The 19,334-nt window shown below is 48.4% G+C and overlaps 1 long non-coding RNA gene and 1 other non-coding gene across 2 annotated transcripts; both read left to right on the top strand.

The window, feature by feature from the left end:
- Window positions 1-946: 946 nt before the first annotated feature.
- Window positions 947-1,039, top strand: TRNAI-UAU (transfer RNA isoleucine (anticodon UAU)). The gene is given in 2 exon segments: window positions 947-984; window positions 1,004-1,039. It is a non-coding gene; the product is annotated as a tRNA-Ile (tRNA).
- Window positions 1,040-3,012: 1,973 nt separating this feature from the next.
- LOC132213831 (uncharacterized) lies at window positions 3,013-18,976 on the top strand. Its single transcript, XR_009448076.1, has 4 exons — window positions 3,013-3,151; window positions 16,874-17,015; window positions 17,822-17,873; window positions 18,734-18,976. It is a non-coding gene; the product is annotated as an uncharacterized LOC132213831 (long non-coding RNA).
- The last annotated feature ends 358 nt before the right edge of the window (window positions 18,977-19,334 follow it).

Here is a 19,334-nt window from a genome sequence, read left to right as displayed (position 1 = left end):
ACCCAGCCTGGATTATGCTTGTCTTTATTTTGTTGTAATAAAATATAATTTAAAAAAATGTAAGAAGTGGCCCACATAGACAAAAAAAAAAAAAAAAAAAAAAAAGCACAGGATAGTGATTAATTCAGTCTTGGGGGCAGTGTTCACATTTTCTGTTTTTCTTTTTTAAAAAAGAAATGATATCCGGCTATCTGTACGCGAACTCTTGATTTTAAATATTAGGAACCAGTTTAAAAATTAAACAAAAAACTCGCTGCGGCCCGGCCGAGCCCCGCGCGGCTCCGCCTGCACCTCCCGCAGGCCCGGGCTGCCATCGCGCCCCCGGAATGCCGGCCGCTCGATTAGATTGGGGGGACCCGCCTTCTGCCCGGCGCGCCCCCAGCAGCCCGCTCAGTGGGCAGAAGCGGCAGCGAGAACCTTCGGGGTTCGAGGCTCCGATGCGAAGCCCCCTCGCGCGGTCGGGTCTTCAGGCTCCCCGCCGGCGGGAGCGGGGCTCGCGCGGTCCAAGGCTTTCCGCTCCCACGACTTCCCTGGTCGGGTCCGCCGCTCGGCCCCACCCCTCGGCCCGCCGCCGGCCGCCCGGCCGGTCCGGACACTCGGACCCGCTCCGGGGAGGCCAGGCCCCACGGCGGGCGCGGAGGGGTTTCAGAGCTCAGCGGCCGGGCTCCTCCTCCCGCACCGCCCGGGGAGGCGGGCGGCGCGCCTTTCTAGGCCCCCGCGGCCCGTCCGTCACGGCCCTGCCAACCGGCCCCTTCATCCCCGAGAGAGAGAGACCCGCGCGGGCGTCCCCCGGTTTACTCTTCCGGGGGCGGCCGGGCCTGAAGGTGCGAGGGGACTCCTTCCCCGTCCCTTCCCGCCGAGCCGCCGGCCGCGAGTGCGCATGCTCCGCGGGCCCGCCGCCGCCGGGTGAACCCTGATAGAGCCATCGCGAGGCGGGCTAAGCGGAGCTCCAGTGGCGCAATCGGTTAGCGCGCGGTACTTATACAGCAGTGCTTGCAGAGCGATGCCGAGGTTGTGAGTTCGAGCCTCACCTGGAGCACGACCCTTTTGGGTGTCGGAGGGCCCCCTTTTATCCCTGCCCAGGAGAACAAGTTAGTCTCTCTTTAGCCCTCCCAGTTCCTGTCTCGGCTCCGAGCGCACGTACAGCTCAGTCGTTGGCAGGAAGCCGATCGCAATGACGCTTCTAACCTGCTTTCCGAGCTACGTGTTCGCCCCGCGCACCGCCCAGCTGCTCGGACCCGGGTTACTTACTGCTCCCTCCTAGTTCTCCCCCTAGGCGTTTCCTTTCATGGCACCCAGTCCCGGCTACAGCCCCGGGTGTGTGGTCCGGAGGTCCCGGGCGCAGCACCCGTGATGGGGCCACGCCTAGGCATCGAGTTAGAAAATCCCCGGCGCCCCACTCCACCGGGCGTGCCGAGCTCTCGGCGCCGGGACCAGCCAGCCCGGTTCCCGGCAGCTGCTCCTCGTCCCGGGCCCGGCGCGGCGCGGTGCGCTTTGGGTGGCGCGCCCCGAGCCGGAGCCGGAGCCGGAGCGGGGGCCGGGCGACCACTCCCGGGAGTTGGGGCTGAGGCCCCGCGCGGGGCGCAAGTGGAGCAGCCCACCCCCTCCCTTTTCAATAGTAATAACTGGTCATCCCCCTCGCTCCCATCTGCGGGCCCTGAGGCCGTCCCTACCCCTCCTCCCTAGGCGGGTTGGGGAGTTTGGGGAGTGTGCCTGGGCGTCCCTCTCTCCCCAGTCTGTGCCCCTTCTCCCCGGGGTGAGTCAGGAGGGGTGGGGTGGCCGGTAAACCGGAAGCAGATGTTTTCTAGTGCTCTCCGAGGGGCTGGTGCCCTTCCATGCCGGCCACAAACCCCAGGCTCAGGGTCCTGGGGGTGCGTGGTGGGGCAGGAAATGGCCCCCCACCCCCGCAGTGGCCAGCTGGCGTTTGAAGCCAGCACCAAACACTGCCCTGAGGCACAGGGGCTTGCGCTGCTGAGGGGTGGGTGCCCCGGGTCGGATGGATGCCCGTATTCCCAGGAGGTGCGGGCGAGAGGGAACAAGTTTGGTTGGGGTGAGAGGCCTCCTGCACGCGTTCTCCCCAAAGAGTGGTTTCAGCTGTTTCTATGGACGTGATGGGAGTTAAAGCTTGGGATGGAAATAGGACCTGGAGGGGTGAGAAGCTAAGCCTAGAAAACTCGGAGGAAGCAGGTGGTGGTGAAGCTCCTGTGTGAATCCTGGTCCTACTACCCCCCCCAGATTCAGAACGGGGAGCTCAGGCCAACCAGTGTGAGAAAGCCCACCCGCCTCACCCATTCCTCACCCAGCCAGGGCCTTTCACAGGCTCACCCTCAGCAGGGGGCGAGAGCGCCCTGGAAAAATCTAGCCCAGGCCTGGAAACAAGTATCTGTCCATTAAAAAAAAAAGAAGCTTGCTTAATTTTTTAAAAAGCTTTGTTGATATATAATTCACATACCACACAATTCACCCATTGAAAGTATACAATTAAATGGATTTTGGTATATTCACAGATATGTGCAACCATCACCACAATTTTATTTTATATACTTTAATTCATTGATTGTATACTCTTTTTTCTGTTTGTTAAAAAATCAACCCAGCAAATATCTCTTAACCAACTACACGTTTTAGAAATTGTTTGAAGGAATATTCTGATTTCTGAAAGGCTATTTACTAGTAGTAAATTCTGTGATTTAATATGAACTGTAATTAATTAAATTATTAACTGTTAAGCATTTCGTAAGGTATTTTTCTCAGACATCATCATGATAAATATATAAAACAAGATCCAACAAAACACTGTGTTAGATTCAGCCAATCTACTGTTATTGCACTCATATCTCTCACAGATGTCTAGGTCCATATTGTTAACATCATCCATTAAGGCAATAAGAATCCCTGTGCTTAGTTTGGTTACTAAATAGATATTCAAAATTTATTTTTTTTTAGTCCCAAAATAGATTTAACTCCACAGCTTAGGGAGTCATCAAAGCACCTTTCATTGCGCTAGTTTTTTCTTCCAGGTGATTCTGCAAATGACCAAAGAGAGCACTTAAGAGCCTTATTGATCGCTGGTTTACTTCATTATCTTGCTTTCAACTTAGACGCCTTGTTTGTACCATCACCACAATTTGGGAACATTTTCATTACCTCAGTAAGAAACCCTTTAGCCACCCCCATCCCAGCCTGAAGTAATCACTAATCTAGTGTCAGTCTCTCTATAAATTCCCTATGGTGGACTCTCATACAAATGGAATAATATAATACATGGTCTTTTGCGACTGGCTTCTTTCAGTTTGCCTAACGTTTTAACGAGTCATCCATGTTCTACCCTCTATCAGTCCTTTCTTTCTATGGCTGAATAATACTCTAAGGGATGGATTCTCTCCATTTTTGAACAATGGAGAAAAGGTTGGCATTTTAAAGAGAAAATTTGCTGAAAACTGCTTTTAAAAAAGAGAATTAGTTTTTAAAATGTAGGAAGCATAAAAACGATCAGACTTGCCAAGGGTACGTTTCTGACCTTCAGAGGTTACTTATTGCAAGAACTGGTCAGGTACTATTGAGAGCTGAGCACAGAGCAGGTTCTCCACCTGGACAGAAATAAATGACTGAAAGGTCACTCTGCCCCACTCTACCCACATTGAAACCCCTTCTGCAAAACCCCAGCTCCCATTTGGAAGCTTCTGGCATCAATATGTCATTTCTTCACGAGGCAACTCATTCCATTTTCTGTCAACTCTCATGGCTAGAACCTTCATCCTCTTCAATATAGTTTCTGTCCCCATTGGTTATTGCTGGAATGGCGGTGGTTTGGGGACCAGTTTTTCTGGTGAGGTGGGAAGGCAGGAAGACAAATTAGTTGCCCTTCCTCTATTTAATCTAAAAATCCCCTGCTAGGAAATTATTGGTGGGTGACAAACAGACCACAGGCAAATTTGTAGTCTAACATCTTAATGTGCTAGTGATAGGATTTTTCAAAGTTGTAATGGGTGATAAAGATCAAGTCAAAATTATGGGAAAATGCTTTAAAAATCATCATGTCCTATACAGGTCTAAGGAGGTGATATTACTATTACCACGAGATCGGTGTGTATATAATGCATGGTAGCTTCAACGGAAGATGGGTAAATATGCGATAGACAAACTTCGAGCGTAGGTTGAAGTTATAGCTGATTTCTAGCAGGGGAGAAGCCTGACATAACCCAGGCTGACATTAGCTTTGTAGACGGCTTGGATGAAAACAGGCTTATTAACACTGTATGTGATATGAAGCCAGAGGGAGAGCAAATTCAGGAGAATGTGGAGGAACAGAGAGCCAGTCCAGAGACACATGTTTCTGACAAATGACAAGATGCAATCTGATAGAGACAATTGTAAGCCTATGTTCAGTTCAGAGTTCAGTGCGGGGAACGCGCCTGGCTTGACAGCTGTTTGCGTGTAAAGGATCTGGGGATTTCAGATGTGTGCCGTCTCAGTTGTCCCAGCCTTGTGACCCAACGGCTAAGAATGTCAACCCGTTATTAATGCATTACTGTATAATGCATGACATGGTCTGGTGTCAGGGATCACAAAACAGCAGTCTGTGGAACAAATCTAGCCTCCAGACAGGTTTTGTTTGGCTTTCTAGCACTGACTGGCAGAGGGTTCAGAATTTTTTTTTTTCATTTGCCTGCAAGCTGGGAGATTTTACTGAAATGCCCAGATTTCAACTTTCTAATGAAACATCAGACTTGGCTCTCTGGGGCCCTTATTCCCATACGGCAACATTGGCTTTCTCCTTGGGCTGGGCATGTGATCTTCCGTTTGCCAGCACAGAGGTGGGTGCCAGGAGCCACTGCTTCCCTCCCTCTCCCCCATGGCTTGCTTTGTGGTTTTCAACCCCTGACTCACGTCTCTCATGTTTGCCCTACAGACGCTGAGCATGTGGCCTGAGCGTGGATACAAGGAGCGGGTACTGCTGAACTCTCAGTAGGTCAGAACACAGCCTCAGGGCTGGGATCTGTACGAACACAGCCCGTTTAAAATTCAACAAAACAAAGCCCCAGTTCTTTATTATGGAAAATTTCAAATGTACCCGTAAGTAGAGAAAACAATATATATATATATTGTTTTTTATATATTTATAAAACCCCCCTATGTAACCATCCATCTTGACCTTCAAGAATTGCAGATGTTGTTCATCCATCTCCTTCCCTCCCCCTGCACCATCACTGGAATATTTTAAAGGAAACCTCAGGTATGGTTTAATTTAGCTTGTAAATACTTGAGTAGTATGTATGCCCAACAGGTAACCACTTTTTAAAAAAGCATGACCCCAGTGTCATCATGACACCTACCAAGATGAATAATAATACCTCTACATCATCTAATACCTAGTCTGTTCAAATTTCTACTCAGCTCTGAAAGGTATTTTTACACTTGTTTGTTTGAATCAAGATCCAAAACAAGGTTCACACATTGCATTTGATCAATCTATTAAAATTTTTTGTTTTAAAAATGTTTTTACTGATTTCATTTTAAGAGAGGGAGGGAGAGGGAGAGAGATAGAAACATCGATGACAGAGAAACATCAATCGTCTGCCTCCTGCACTCCCCCTACTGGGGATCAAACCCAAAACCCAGGCATGTGCCCGACCAGGAATTGAGCTGGCTGGGCTGATCAATCTATTTTTTAAGTCTCTTTTAATGAATACCAACAGCTTCTCTTCCTACTCCCTTTTATGGTATTTATTTGTTGACCTATAGAATTTCCCACAGAATTTGACTAATTGCATCCTTAAGGCATTCTTTAATGAGTTCTTCAAACCTCCCTGCACACACACACACACACACACACACACACACACTCACACGCTTAGATTCCTAAGCTTGATAATACTCAGATTCTTTTCTTTTTGCAAAATATGTTCTAGGAGGTTCTAGTTCCACATTCCGTGATGTTAATTTTATTGGTGATTTCAGATGTGGTCAGACAAATCCATCCTTACAAAATTCCACATTAGCTTCTAACCTAATAGTTTTAGCAGCCACTGGTGCTCTTTGTCCAGATTTATTATTTTATTCATGATTACACAATAGTGGTTTTCTAATTCTATTATTCCTTCTGAATTTATGACTGAACAATTGACTATTTGATTTTCCTAAAGCATAATACATATAAAAAGGACTAGATAATATTGCTTGACTCTTTTCTTTTTTCTACTAACCTTTAAAATAATGAGTTAATATCCTAATAACTCCCAAAGGAGATGAATTCATTTTTATTTTACACCTTTTTTTTTTAAGTTATATTTGACATACAGTGAACTGCATTAATAAAGTTGAGTAGCAATATTTGCCTGTATATCTTTGAGATAGATTCTAGATGTGGGATTACTGGTCCAAGGGTTGGATATCTATTATATATAATGTAAAATTATATATAACTATGTATATAATAATTTATATTATACCAAATATAATGTTATATAAGGTTATGTATAAAATATAACATATACATATATATATATATAATTTTCCAGATGTGCAGAGTCATCTTTAAAGAGGGTTTCTGATGGATTAGATACATTGGGAGCAAAAGGGCACAGTGAAGGCTGCCTCCTAGGCTTTTCCCTTAGAAGGAATCCAGGTGAAGGGAGGAAAGGACCATTTTGTGGGATGGGAAAGACTAGGGGAGGAGCAGGGTTGGGAAGGGGAACCAATCAAGTGTTAGGCTTTGAATGAGTCATCCAAGTGGAGATGGCAAGTGTGCTCATAGGAGCACTGGTTGAAGGGCCTGGCTGACGGATGCCAGATGGGGTACACGCATGCCCTCCAATTCCAGGGCTGGCACGCAGGTAGTTAAGAAAGAGGCACTTCCCGAGGCTCTGACTTAAGGCCTAGCTGGTCAAAGATTTCAGCTTGCAGGGGTGCCTTGAAGAGAACCCCAGGCTTAGAAAAGGCCCATGAGACCCCCCCTCTCGCCCCCCCTCCCAGCCTGGTCCCTCTGGCCCTTGGACTCTGTCCTGCTGACTTTGGCTTAACCTGTTTCCATTTTATCTATTAGTCTTATAATGTTTAAAGTCATTTAAAAATATTTTTATTTTGTTTAAGTGGTTATTATTTTATTAACTGAATATTTACTAATTATTCTTATCTTCAATTTTTTTGTTCTGTCTTAGCCATTTCGTACCTTTGACCACTCTTGTTAACAAGTGTATTTTTTCCTTTTAAAATTCCACTATATCCTTAGTCTTTTCATTTATTTCCTCTTGGTCTCCCTTTAACTTTTTCTCCCTGGACCGGGAGAATGAAGGCTACGTTTAATGAGAAGCAGGGTCAAGAGGTTGAGAGGTCTGAAAGCATCTGAGTGTCTGATTCTAAAGACTGGCCTCTACCAATTCTCTTTCTGTGGTCTGATTGTGGGATCCAGAAGAGTACTCTTCTGCATTAGCCAGTTAGCCTTGGGTTTCTGTCACTTGTGATCAAAAGGAGTCTTGACTGATGCAATTGTTTTTGTACAAAACATCACTTGACACTGATGACCAGTTTTCCAAATTCCTTACTGAGAATTCCTTTCAGAAAGAAAAGGCAGCGTCCATTTCTGGCTAAACTAAAAGTTACTGTAACTTTTCCAAGTATTAAACTGGCCTGGGGATAAAGGCAACGGATACTCCCCTGTGCCTTTCTTCAAAGCCCAGCCGTCTCCATGAGCACATTTGCCATCGCCGCTCAGAAGACTCATTCAAAGCATTAAAACTTGATTTTCCCCTTCCTAAGTGAAAAGCCTGGGAGGCAGCCCTGATTGTGCCCCTTTGCTCCCAATATGGCTAATCCATCAGCAAGCCCTGTGTCTCCCTCCAGTATGTATCCTGCATCCTTGCCCTTCTGCAGGTCCTGTCATCTGCTTGGACTATTGCAGTAGCCTCTTAACAGATTCCCACTTCGACTCCTTGTCTTTCTCCAGTTCCTTCTCCACACAGAATCCCAAAACGAGCTTTTAATAACACAGATCAGTTCCTGTCATTTCCTTGCTTAAAACCATTGATAGCTTTCCATTGCCTACAGAATAAAATGCAAAGGTCTACAGTGGTCCAGAAGGCCCCATGTATCTGAACTGGCCCCTTCCCATCTCTCCAACCTCAGCTCCTGTTACGCTGTCCTAGCTTCCTATACTCCAGCCACTCCAGTCTTTCTGGTCCTTATTTCTGCCTCAGAGCCTTTGCAATGGCCATTCCTTCTCCAGAAATACCTTTGCCCAAATCTTAGTGTTGCTGGCTCTTCAACTTTCAGGGTTCGACTATTACCCCCTCAGAGATGCCTCAGTATAGTAGTGTTTACTACTATCTAAAATTAGTGTGTTTATAAGTGGTAATTGTTTATGTCCCATCATCCTATATAATAAAAGGCTAATATGCAAATCGACCAAATGACCAAACAACTGGTCACTATGATGCACACTGACCACCAGGGGGCAGATGCTCAACACAGGAGCTGCCCCCTGGTGGTTAGTGTGCTCCCACAGGGGGAGCTCCACTCAGCCACAAGCCAGGCTCACAGCTGGTGAGCGCAGTGGTGGTGGTGGGAGCCTCTCCCACCTCTGTGGCAGTGCTAAGGACCTCTCGGGGGATGTCTGCCTTCAGGGAGTGGACCTAAGCCGGCAGGCAGACATCCTCCGAGGGATCCCGGACTGTGAGAGGGCGCAGGCTCGGCTGAGGGACGCCCTTCCTGCCAAGTGCACGAATGTCGTGCACCAGCCTCTAGTTAGGACATCAATTCCAACTGTGCCAAGCCAATAGGTGTTCAACAAATATTCAGTGAATGCATGGAAGGATAATAGAGGAGCAACACATGGGCACAAACTCTAAAACTGAGTAGAGAACATGGGTCCCTTTGCTGCTGGTTCACTTTGCAGGTAGACGCCTGGTGCCTGGTGTTTAGAAAGTTCTTCAAAGTCTTTCCAAGGTCACGTCACTGAGTGTGTGTGTTGCCTTGGCTGGCTTCCGGCCTAGTTGAAGAGTAGTGCCCCCACCAGAAGCCTAAGAGAAAATGGGGAGGGTGCTGGGGCAGTGACGTGGTGTTGATAAGAATCACCTGGGGATGTTACGGTGCAGCTTCCTGGGCTAATGCCCAGGGATTGTGACGTTCTGGAGCTGGACTGTGAGGAAAGGGGAGGATAGGTGACCCCCTCATCCAGGTTGGCCTGGGACGTCACCAGTTCTAGCACTGAAGGTCCCTCACTCCCTGGAAATCCCTCAGTCCCTGGCAAACCAGGTGAGTTGGTCACCCTAACCCAAGGGGTTCAGAGAGGCAAATAGTAGGATGCAGGAGCTCAGAATGGTTTCTCAGAGGAGCCGAGGTGGAAATGCTTCTCATCCTTGGCCTTGGGTTTGGCTGTCCTCTCGGCCCTACCTTTGAGCAAGTCTAGGTCTCCCAGACAACTAGTCCAGACAAAAGGGAAAGGAAACCACAGCTCCTTGAACACGTGCAATGACCCAGCGCTGCTCCCGGGCTTTATTACCCAATCTCTTCCTCTGCAGCCTTTTTATTGCTCCATTTTAGAGGCAGGGCACTGAGGTTGTGTAATTGCGCAGGCTCAGAGGAGACGGGAGTGACAAAGTCGACCCGACACAGAAGGCCAGGCCTTTTCTAGGTGTTTTGCTGCAGGGGAGGCCAGAGATATGGCAGGGACCTCAGCCTGACAGTGGTCCTTCAGGCCCCTGCGCTGGGGCTCTCCTGGGATCTAGGGAAGAACCCTGAGGCCAGTGAAACAGTTGAGGAAGAGGCACCCAGGAAGTTTCTTGGATTCGTTCCGGCCTGGCTGCACAGATGGCAGTCTACCACAAGGTGGTGCTGTAGCTCTGCCTTAGGAGGCCCCCCTTGCACTGGATCCCATGCAGGGACCAGCCACTAAGCCTTATTTTACCAGCAGCCTGTAGGGCAACCTGGGCCCGTCCATAGCTTTCTGCCTTTCCCTGACTCTCCCAGGCCAAGGTGAGAGGGCGGAGATGGGCAGGAGGCCTGGAGATGAGTAGGCTTGAGCCAGTGCAGAGTCCCAGCAGTGAGGGTGACTGCGGAGCACAGCTGTCAGGAGGAGGGGCAGGGAGGCTGTTCTGGAACTAATGGGGCTCATAACAGGGGCCCAGTCCTCTCCCAGCTTGTGCAGAACACTTCAGAGAAATCGGACCTGCTCCCCCAGGGTGGGTGTGGGTCCGGAGGGGCTTGGGCAGAGAAGAGGCTGCAGACTGTTTTGGCCAAGTGAAGGTCTGGGGCTGGAAAGTGGGGAGGCAAAGAGGAAATGGGAGTCCTGGGTGCCCCACGTGGGGGAAGAAGGAGGAGAGGGCAGCTTTAGAAAGGGAAGGTGCTTGGATGTGGGACAGGGAAGCAGAAAGCAGAGGGTGGGGTTGCTGGAGGCAAATTTAGTCAACTTTATGCTGCCTTTCCCTGATCTCTGGGCTGAGAGGGCTGAAGCAAATATTCCCTTTAGGAATGCTTTTTATATTAAATTTTCATTCATCATTTATATAGAATCTATTCAAATATTTTGATTTATATTTAAAATGTCATTTTTTAAAAGTTCAGTAAGCAATACATTCACAGGTTCCAAATTCAAGGCGTTCAAAATAAGTAACCTGTTCTATTTATGATCTAAACCAGTGATGGCGAACCTTTTGAGCTCGGCGTGTCAGCATTTTGAAAAACCCTAACTTAACTCTGGTGCCGTGTCACATATAGAAATTTTTTGATATTTGCAACCATAGTAAAACAAAGACTTATATTTTTGATATTTATTTTATATATTTAAATGCCATTTAACAAAGAAAAATCAACCAAAAAAATGGGTTCACATGTCACCTCTGACACGTGTGTCATAGGTTTGCCATCACTGATCTAAACAAACAGCCAACCCAATTCTCCCAACAGAGAAGCAGCAAGAACAGTAAAAGACAATTCTTGGAAAAAAATGTGTTCAGGGCGTCACCCTTAGTGTTGCAAAAACTCTCCTGAGGCTGGTTTGCCTTTAATTTTGAGATATTTTTCATGTTCAGAAGTTTCAGCGTTTATGAAACCATGTCTTTCCCTGTCTGATCTGATCTCTTTTTTGCCTGGAAGGTCATTGCTCATCCTGAGATCAGTTAAACAGTCTTTTTCTTCAGTTGCCTTTTCATGGCTTCATAGTTTGCTCTCCAATGCACCTCAGAGACGTTTCTGTTAGTGATGTGATTCCAGAGGAGCCGAGCGCCTGTGTGGCTGGCTACCCGAGGGCCATGCCGTTGGAGGCCAGTCAGCCTCAGTCCTCAGCCCCAGCTCTGACCGTCTCTCCATTTGGCAGTTTTCAAGGCAGGACGGGCAGGCTGAGGGGCCTCTGGCATTGGACCTTCCCATCTCGAGAAGGCCTGGGTGAGCTGAGCCTACCGTGGGAACTGGGATGGGAGTGGGGCAGACTCTGGCCACTGTCTGGGTGTTCTTGTCAGCTGGTCCAAGAGGCAGGTGTCCCCAAGCAGAGGTGAGCCGAATGCGGGCGATCTGGGCAGTTCCGGAGGACGGCCTGCTCCCTGGGTGGCAGGCAGAGCTGGAGCCCAGACTGCATGGCCCGGGGAACTAGGCAGGCCGGACGATGAGAACTCCTAAGCAGGGTCTGGGTGGGGTGGGCCCTCTGGAACATGGAGGAACCCAGGGAATCAGGACAGGCATTAGCCAGGTCCCCCTGGCAGCCAGCCTGCCTTTGTGGCATTTTAGAAAAGGGTACCCAAGAGGCTGAAATGGCCTGTGTGGTAGTGTGTGTGTGTGTGTGTGTGCGCGCATGTGTGTGTGTATGTGTGTGAATTCTTGAGTCAACTACAGCACCATTATTACTGCCTGGTGCCTTAGTCGCCTCAGTCCCAGCAGGAGGAGGGAGATGCCCCCTCCTCCCCTCATACCATCTCCCTAGATGTTGGGGATAGCCCTATCAACCTTGTTTATAAAGGGGCCCCTCTGATTTCCCAAGACACCCTAATCTGAGCACTGAGGAGACAGCGATAACAGCTCTTGTCTGGGAGGCAAGAGACTAAATGTTGCCTTCAAGTGATCCCCAATCACATGGCCTCAGATAGCATCCTGCTCTTTTCTTGGGTATCAGTTTCCTCGTCCACAAAATGGGATGATGATCTTGCTCCAACCAGCAAACCAGATGAGCAGGTGAAGGAATAAGTGAGGTGCTGTTTTGGGATAAAGAAAGTGAGTCATCTGAGTGTAAGATTCTGAAGTGGTTGCACCCAAGGCCTGTGGAATACGGTTTCCCAGCTGGGCTGTCTCTTCTTGAGGTGGCGGCATCGCCCCCGACTCCACTCCCAGAGACACCGTGTAGGATCTTGAACCTCACTCAATTCATTTCCCACATTCTTACTTCCCTGGGGAACGAGGGATCTCAATGGCCTCTGAGACAGTAGCCAGGACTGGGAACCTCAATGACCTGGATGGGAAGAGCCCAGCAAGAGAATTAAAATCTTGTTCTTTCCCTCAACAAAGCACAGATAAGCCAGGGGGAGGGGACCCAATGTGCATGAGCCCACAAGGCTGAGTGAGCACTCGGCTGAACGCAGACCGTCTCCTGTTCTGCCATGACCTGTCCCACACCACCTGGAGGAGGCAATTTGGGGTCCAGAGGCCAGGACTTGTCCTCTGCTAGGGTCATTGTCTTTAGTTGGAAATACATTTCAAGGGGGGGGGGCAAAGGGGTCCTCTTGACAAGAATGAAAATTTAATTCACACTTCGATTCATCTGTGCAGAAATTTAACTCACACTTCGATTCTCCCAGTCCCTACTGGGTGAGCAGTGAGCAAAACAATGAAGTGTTCAACTACATGTGAATGTCGTGAGACCCGCAATATAGCCTGTCCTGTTAAGTGATGTTTTGTTTCTCTTGGATAAAAGTGCTCAGTTCTCAGATTGCCTTTCCAGCTTCTCCCACCAAGATGGTGCTGACTTATGTGGGCAGACATGGGCAGCCTTTGTGACATCTGGCAGGAGCGAGGAGTTGGGATCCTGGGGTGTGGTGTCCTCGTGTTTCCAGGCAAATCCCTCGTCCCTGCTGGCCATGAACTGCCCTTGAAGCTGAGTTGTGTAACTCATGGTACGGTCCCTCCTGGTCTGGCCAGAGCCCTGAGATGCTCCAGCTGACCAGCTCTCTGCACCTGGGTGCTTCCTGGCTGCCTCCCACAGCGCCCCCTCCTGTCCTGCGGTCTCCTTGCTGTGTCTGTGGCCCTGGCTGGCCTGCTGTCTCACAACCTGGCAGCCAGGCCTGTGGGAACTGCAGTTGGCTTGTGAAGCCGAGTTTCTGAGTCTTCTCTGCCTTACCCGGGAGCCCTGGTGTTGGCGACAGAGGCTGGGTGGGTTCCGCTGGCCCGGAGCAGCTTGAGAACTGTTTCCTCCCAAACTGGGGCAGAGCCCTCCCTCCCGGGCTCCCTTCCTGGAGCAAAGCCCGATCTGACTGCTTGGTTCTCTTTGTTGCTCTCCTTCAAGTCCCTTCCCGTCATCCTCTGGGCAGGAAGGAGTGAACTGAAGCATGTCCTCTTCTTGCCAGGCATCCACTGCATGAAACTCCAGGGTCACGCCCAAGGAGAGATGCAGGCATCCAGAAAACGTGCTCCCTACAGAATAGCTGGTCTAGAGACTCTGATGCCACACAGTCCTCTTTTGCACGTCAGATGCTAAGCTTTTCTGCATTTTTTTTCTTCTGCGCATTCTGCCCAAGTCAAACCTCATCCTAGTTTCTCCTCAGGCAGAAAGGGATGCCCAGGGCCCAGGGAGACGAAGGCCATGTACTCAAAAAGGTGAGAAAGAAACGCACATTCATAAAATTTCAAATATTTTTTTATGCTTGAAATGTTACCAACATCGGATAATGGAAGCAAAGGAAACATAACAGGTAAAATGTGAAGGCTTTATCCACAAGGGACATTCACTATCTGGCTCCTGTTAGGCTCTGTCCTTCCAGGGAGGATAAGCAGTGAGTCAGAAACAGATGCCACTTGGCAAAAAATGGCACGCACTGCGAAAAGATGGCCCAGCCCGGGAATCCTGCCTGAGCTCCCTGGGGCCAAGGCAAGACCAGGGCTGTCATAGAAGGAAGGCAAGGCTGTGATTGGGCTCCTCTTCAGGCTCCTCGTTTGCCCTCTCCTGTTGAAAGAAAAGAGACCCGGGCGATTCCAGCTGCCTGGGAGCCTGGGAAAGGCGGTGGGTCGTGGGTATTCCCTGCCCCGTTCAGTGCTGTGGTCAGGCAGGCCGTGGTGTGAGCCTTCATCTCGCTCACAGCCCACTAAGGAAGGGAGTCTCACCACACAGGGCCAGCACGCCCCATTTACAGGCACTCGCCGGCACATATCTGGACACGTGCTCAGCTGTTCACATTCACGTGTGTGTCCATGTGAATACCTGTAGAACTTTTATAATAGTGCCTGACATGGTAAACATGATATCAGTGCCAGCTGTTGTTGTCATTGGATGCACAGAAAGGTCTCCTACACCCAAACACACACAGAGACACAGACACTCAGATGTGTACATTCTCAAACTCAGAGACAGACAGACACCTGTCAATCTTTCCATATAAACACTTGAACCTACCCTTGTAGATGTGGGTATCCACTCACACATAGAAATTGTAACTAACACCCACTGGAAATTTACTACACAGTAGACATTGTTCTGACACTATGCAAGAGGATTAAGCAATTGAATCCTTACAACACCTTCATGAAGTATGTATTGTAATGTATCCCAATTAACGGATGGGTGAATTGAGTCACAGAGAAGTGACAGCTCAAGGTCGCAAAGCTGGTAATTGGTAAACTTGGGCAGTCTGGCCTCAGAGCCTGCACACATAATCACCCACTATTCGGCATCTTCTTCACAGACACCCACGGTCTTTCCAGTAAAATGTTGTCTCAGTTAAATATAAGGTCAAGATGTGGCTGTAGGACCCTTTGGTCAGGCCTCAGGAAAATTGAAGGGCATGCCTTTAGACCAAGCATGTCAAACTCACGGCCTGCGGGCTGCATGCAGCCCACAATGAATATTTTTGCGGCCCAGCCAATATAATAGCATGTAAGAAACATTTTAATAAAAAATTTCGTAACTTAATTTTTACAATATCCTGTTATACATAACTAGAGGCCAGGTGCACGAATTTGTGCACAAGTGGGGTCCCTCTGTGTGGCCTGCAGGGATCGGGCCAAAACCCGCAGTCCAATGCCACCTGCAGCTCCTACCTGCCGCTCCTGCTCATCCCAGCCCCAATGTGCCTGCCGCCAGGCTCGTGCCCAATCAGTCCCCATCGAGAGAGGCTCTCGCTGCCACAGGAGCGCTCACCAGCCATGAGCCCTGCTTCTGGTGCCCTCCCAAGGGGAGTGGCCTGTGGGATTGGGCTGAAACTGCTTCTCTGACATCCCTGAGGGGTCTTGGATTGCAAGAGGGCACAGGCCAAGCTGAGGGAGCCCACCGGTGCATGATCGGGCCAAGGAGGGATCGCAGGAGGGCTCCAGGGTGTGTCTGACCCATCTCGCTCAGTCCCAATCAGCCGGACCCCAGCAGCAAGCTAACCTATGGGTCGGAACATCTGCCCCATGGTGGTCAGTGCATGTCACAGCGAGTGGTTGAGCAGCCTTCGCATATCATTAGCATATTACATTTTGATTTGTTTGGTTGTTCTGTTGTTTGGTCTATTTGCATATTACCCTTTTATTATATAGGATTATTAGTGAACTACAATGTTCACTAATGACTGATTACTATAATCGTGTTGCATTTATTTCCCTTACATACCTTATGTGCCTTACGCTCAGGCGCACCATTTCTCTCCACTAATACCAGCATCGAATATTTTAGCAGCCGATTGCCACACCATTAGTCTTGGACTGACCTTTTTGGTGTGCGCAACAGGAAATATTTCGCTTTCGGAGAACAAGAAGGATAGGTTGATTTGCATTACGCTTATTAATTTGTGCAGTTATTCAGTGTCTGGTAAGTGAATGTTCAAGAAAAAATATTCATTTTTATTAAAATGTTCTATTATTTTATGTTAACAATTACTCATTTATTTCAGCCCTTTGTATTCAGCATGTCTCTATTGAAATCAAGTGGTAGTGAAAATAAACGAAAAATTGCTGATGAACATCGAAATTTCCAAGAAAAGTGGGAATTGGAGTATTTTTGCTGTGAAGTAAAAAAATAAAATAATTTGCTTGATATGTAATAATGCTATTAGTGTACCAAAGTTATACATTGAGAATTGAAGCTTTTGTTTTTTTGGGGCCCACATAAAATTAAACCTTGTTTATTTGGCCCGTGTTAGCCTTTGAGTTTGACATGCTTGCTTTAGACCCTTTGGATAGATACAGGGCTTCTAAGAATGTTAAGGGCATACTTCTTAGATCCTCCCTGGTGGACAACAGGACTAAGAATCCCACAGCAACCTCACAGGTGGCGTAAGGTGGGAAGGGCCTTTCTGGAACAAATGCAGGTGCGACTTTTGTCTATGGAGTAGATTATAATATGACATATTAGAAACCCACAAGTTTTAAACAGAATTATATCAGCTTGGATTAAGAGAATTCAAAATGAAAAGAGACCTATTTTATGGGCAGGAAGCAGGCTGACAAGTCTCTTTGGTTGCTAATACTGACCCTTTCATCTGGAAAAAGAAGGGTAACTCAGAGTCTGAAGCCAAGAGCCATGGACAACCACTCCCAGAGAGCAGGACCAGGTCCCCAGGAAGGAACTGGCATGCTTTTAGAATTGCTTTGCACACCTTTTTCTTCCGTTTTGAGTGGGAATATCTGCTGTGATCCGGTGCCTACCTCCTTGTTGTGTGTTGGGTTTGGGGGGAAGATAACTGGTCTCTTGAGTTCCCAGATCTTTAGATCTAGCGGAACCATTCTCCAAGGGACCACACCTGAGGGGCCTCCTCTGCACCAGATCTGATTTAGATGTCGAGGTCCTGGATTCGGAGCCGAAGCCTGGTGACTTTGCAGATGGACTCTGGGGGTCTTGGAGGGTAAGTGTAATTTTGAATGTGTGAGGGTCGTGATTCACTGGGGACCAGCAGGCGGACAGTGGTAGCTAGACTTCAAAGCTAGCACCCAGAGAACCACATCTCCTGGTATTCATGGCCTTGAACCCTGCTGTCCTTGTGACTTACTTTTGGCCGATAGAAAGCCGTGACAGCGATGCTTCATGATTTCTGAGGACAGGTCCTAGGGAGCCTTTTGGCTTCTGCCTGGGTCTGAGAGTGCTCACTTTGGGGTGGGCCAGCCAGCATGTGAGCAGTCTGATTTCTCAGCGTGAGACTGCCGCGCTATGTGGGAGCCAAGCTAGCCATGTGGAAAGGTCACCTGGCGAAAACAATATGGTCAGCCAGACTGCACGTGTTCCGGTCATCCCAGCTGAGGCCCCAGCCAGATGAACCTGCATTTGACTCTAGACCTCACCCCTATTGTACCTCAGGTTTTGAAAATTTAATGAAATCTCATTATTTTTCTGAAAATAATGTCATTCACAGTTCTATCACTGTTCCATGTCTAATCGCCAATGTAAAGAATTGGTATCATACCTCATGCATGTCACATCTTGACCTGCATTGGCGCAAACGTAGGAGAATTATGAATTATTTATATTGGAAAATGTTCCTTAGCTGCCACGTGCAACTGTAGCAAATGCTGTGCTTATCTGCGACTACCGCTGGAACCACTAAGAGAAGCAAGACGATTCATGCTTGCCACTGTTGGGACATGCTACTTCCACTGCATTCTTGTTGTCTGAGAGGAAGGATTTGATCAATTAATCTCTTTTCTCTTCCCTCAGTGCTTCCACCATCCAATCCCTCCCACACTCCAGAGCAAGGCCCATCTCTGAGGTCAGTAGCAGCATGACCCATGCGTTCTGACAGCATTCAGACACAGTCTCCTTTCGATTCAAGGACAGAACACCAAGGATGTGGAGGAGCATTCCCTCGGGCCTGAATGGTGTTACACATCCGAGTGGATGTCCAGAGTTAGTGATCGTAGTGTGCTAGTGCTGAGTGCTGGGTCCCCGGGGGCGGAGGTATCCACGCGTTCTTTAACTGTGCAGTGCAGGTGTGTGCAGTGAGGGCCTTCTGAAGTGTGGGCCTCAGAGCTGAGTGTAGTTCCCGGGAAGGAACTTGGCGGGGCCCCTCCTGCCTACCTCTCAGGGCATGACTGCTTCCTGGTGCCTGGTACCGGCCTGGCCAAGGCCTCTTGTGCCTCTTTCCTGAAGGTCAGTGGAAGTTGGCCCCTTGGAAGACTCATTCTCACTCTGATTTAGTTCTTTGGTTTGCAGCACATTTCATGGTCAGTTATTAGCCTGGTGTAGCAATTGAGTCATTGTCAGCTGCAAGTGACTGGCCAATGCAAACAGGTTTAAGCAAAAAGCCTATACAGGGATCCCTCAGTTTTCGAAAGTTTGTGTTACACACTTTGCTTTTACGAAAGATCCGTGTTAGTACCTGTTTTCTTTAAATAATTTTTCGATTACAGTGGATGTACAGTATTATATTCACTTCAGGTATACTACAACCCAGGGACTAGACATTTTTATATCTTACCAAGTGATCACCCTGATAAATCTAGTACCCATCTGACACCACACATAGTTATTACTGGTTAGTTCCTGTTTTTGATAACCGAAAGAAATTTGAAGGGGATTTTTGCTTTCATGAGAAAAGGCGAAAAGCATTCAACTTTTGTTTTGCAACAGCCATTAAAGGGGCAGCACCCACCCAGAGCAGCGAGAGTGGCCCCACCAAATTCCTTACCGGGGAACTACACTCAGCATGTCGGCGTCTAGCCCCGTAGCTTTAAACTGTGTCTCGATTTATTTTGCGCACATCCCTTAACAAGATGTGTCCTAAGTTATCAGAAAAGCCAAAGAGCTCATAAGGGTGTAATGAATGTCCAGTATAAAACTGGACATAAGTGATCGTGGGGGGTGAAATAAAGACATAAGTTAGTGGTAATTGCTTCGCATCCTGCCATTTCAGCTTGGGAAAGACTTCATAGGAACACTGCTTTCGGATAGGGGGGGAAAGCTGTATTGGGCTCCACAACTGGAAAGTCCAAGGGCAGAGATATAGGGCTCAAACTGTTTTAGGGGTAAGGGTTGGGGAGTTCTGGGATGGACAGACGGCCCACAGGACTTCTAGAGTGGGGGTGGAGGGAAGAGTGCGTGGTTCCTTAAGGAAGGGAGGGAGCCAGAAGGCAGCCCGCGCTCCACACCCGGCTAAAACCTTTTGCGAAATTCAGTTACTTCGTCTATTGTGCTGGGCACCTGGGCCGGATTTCTCAAGCAGCCCAGCTGG

The sequence above is a fragment of the Myotis daubentonii genome, chromosome 12 (assembly GCF_963259705.1).
Source record: "Myotis daubentonii chromosome 12, mMyoDau2.1, whole genome shotgun sequence".
NCBI classification, from domain to species: Eukaryota; Metazoa; Chordata; class Mammalia; order Chiroptera; family Vespertilionidae; genus Myotis; species Myotis daubentonii.
The sequence above is the reverse complement of the archived record's forward strand: the minus strand, read 5'-3'. Positions and strand labels throughout refer to the sequence as shown.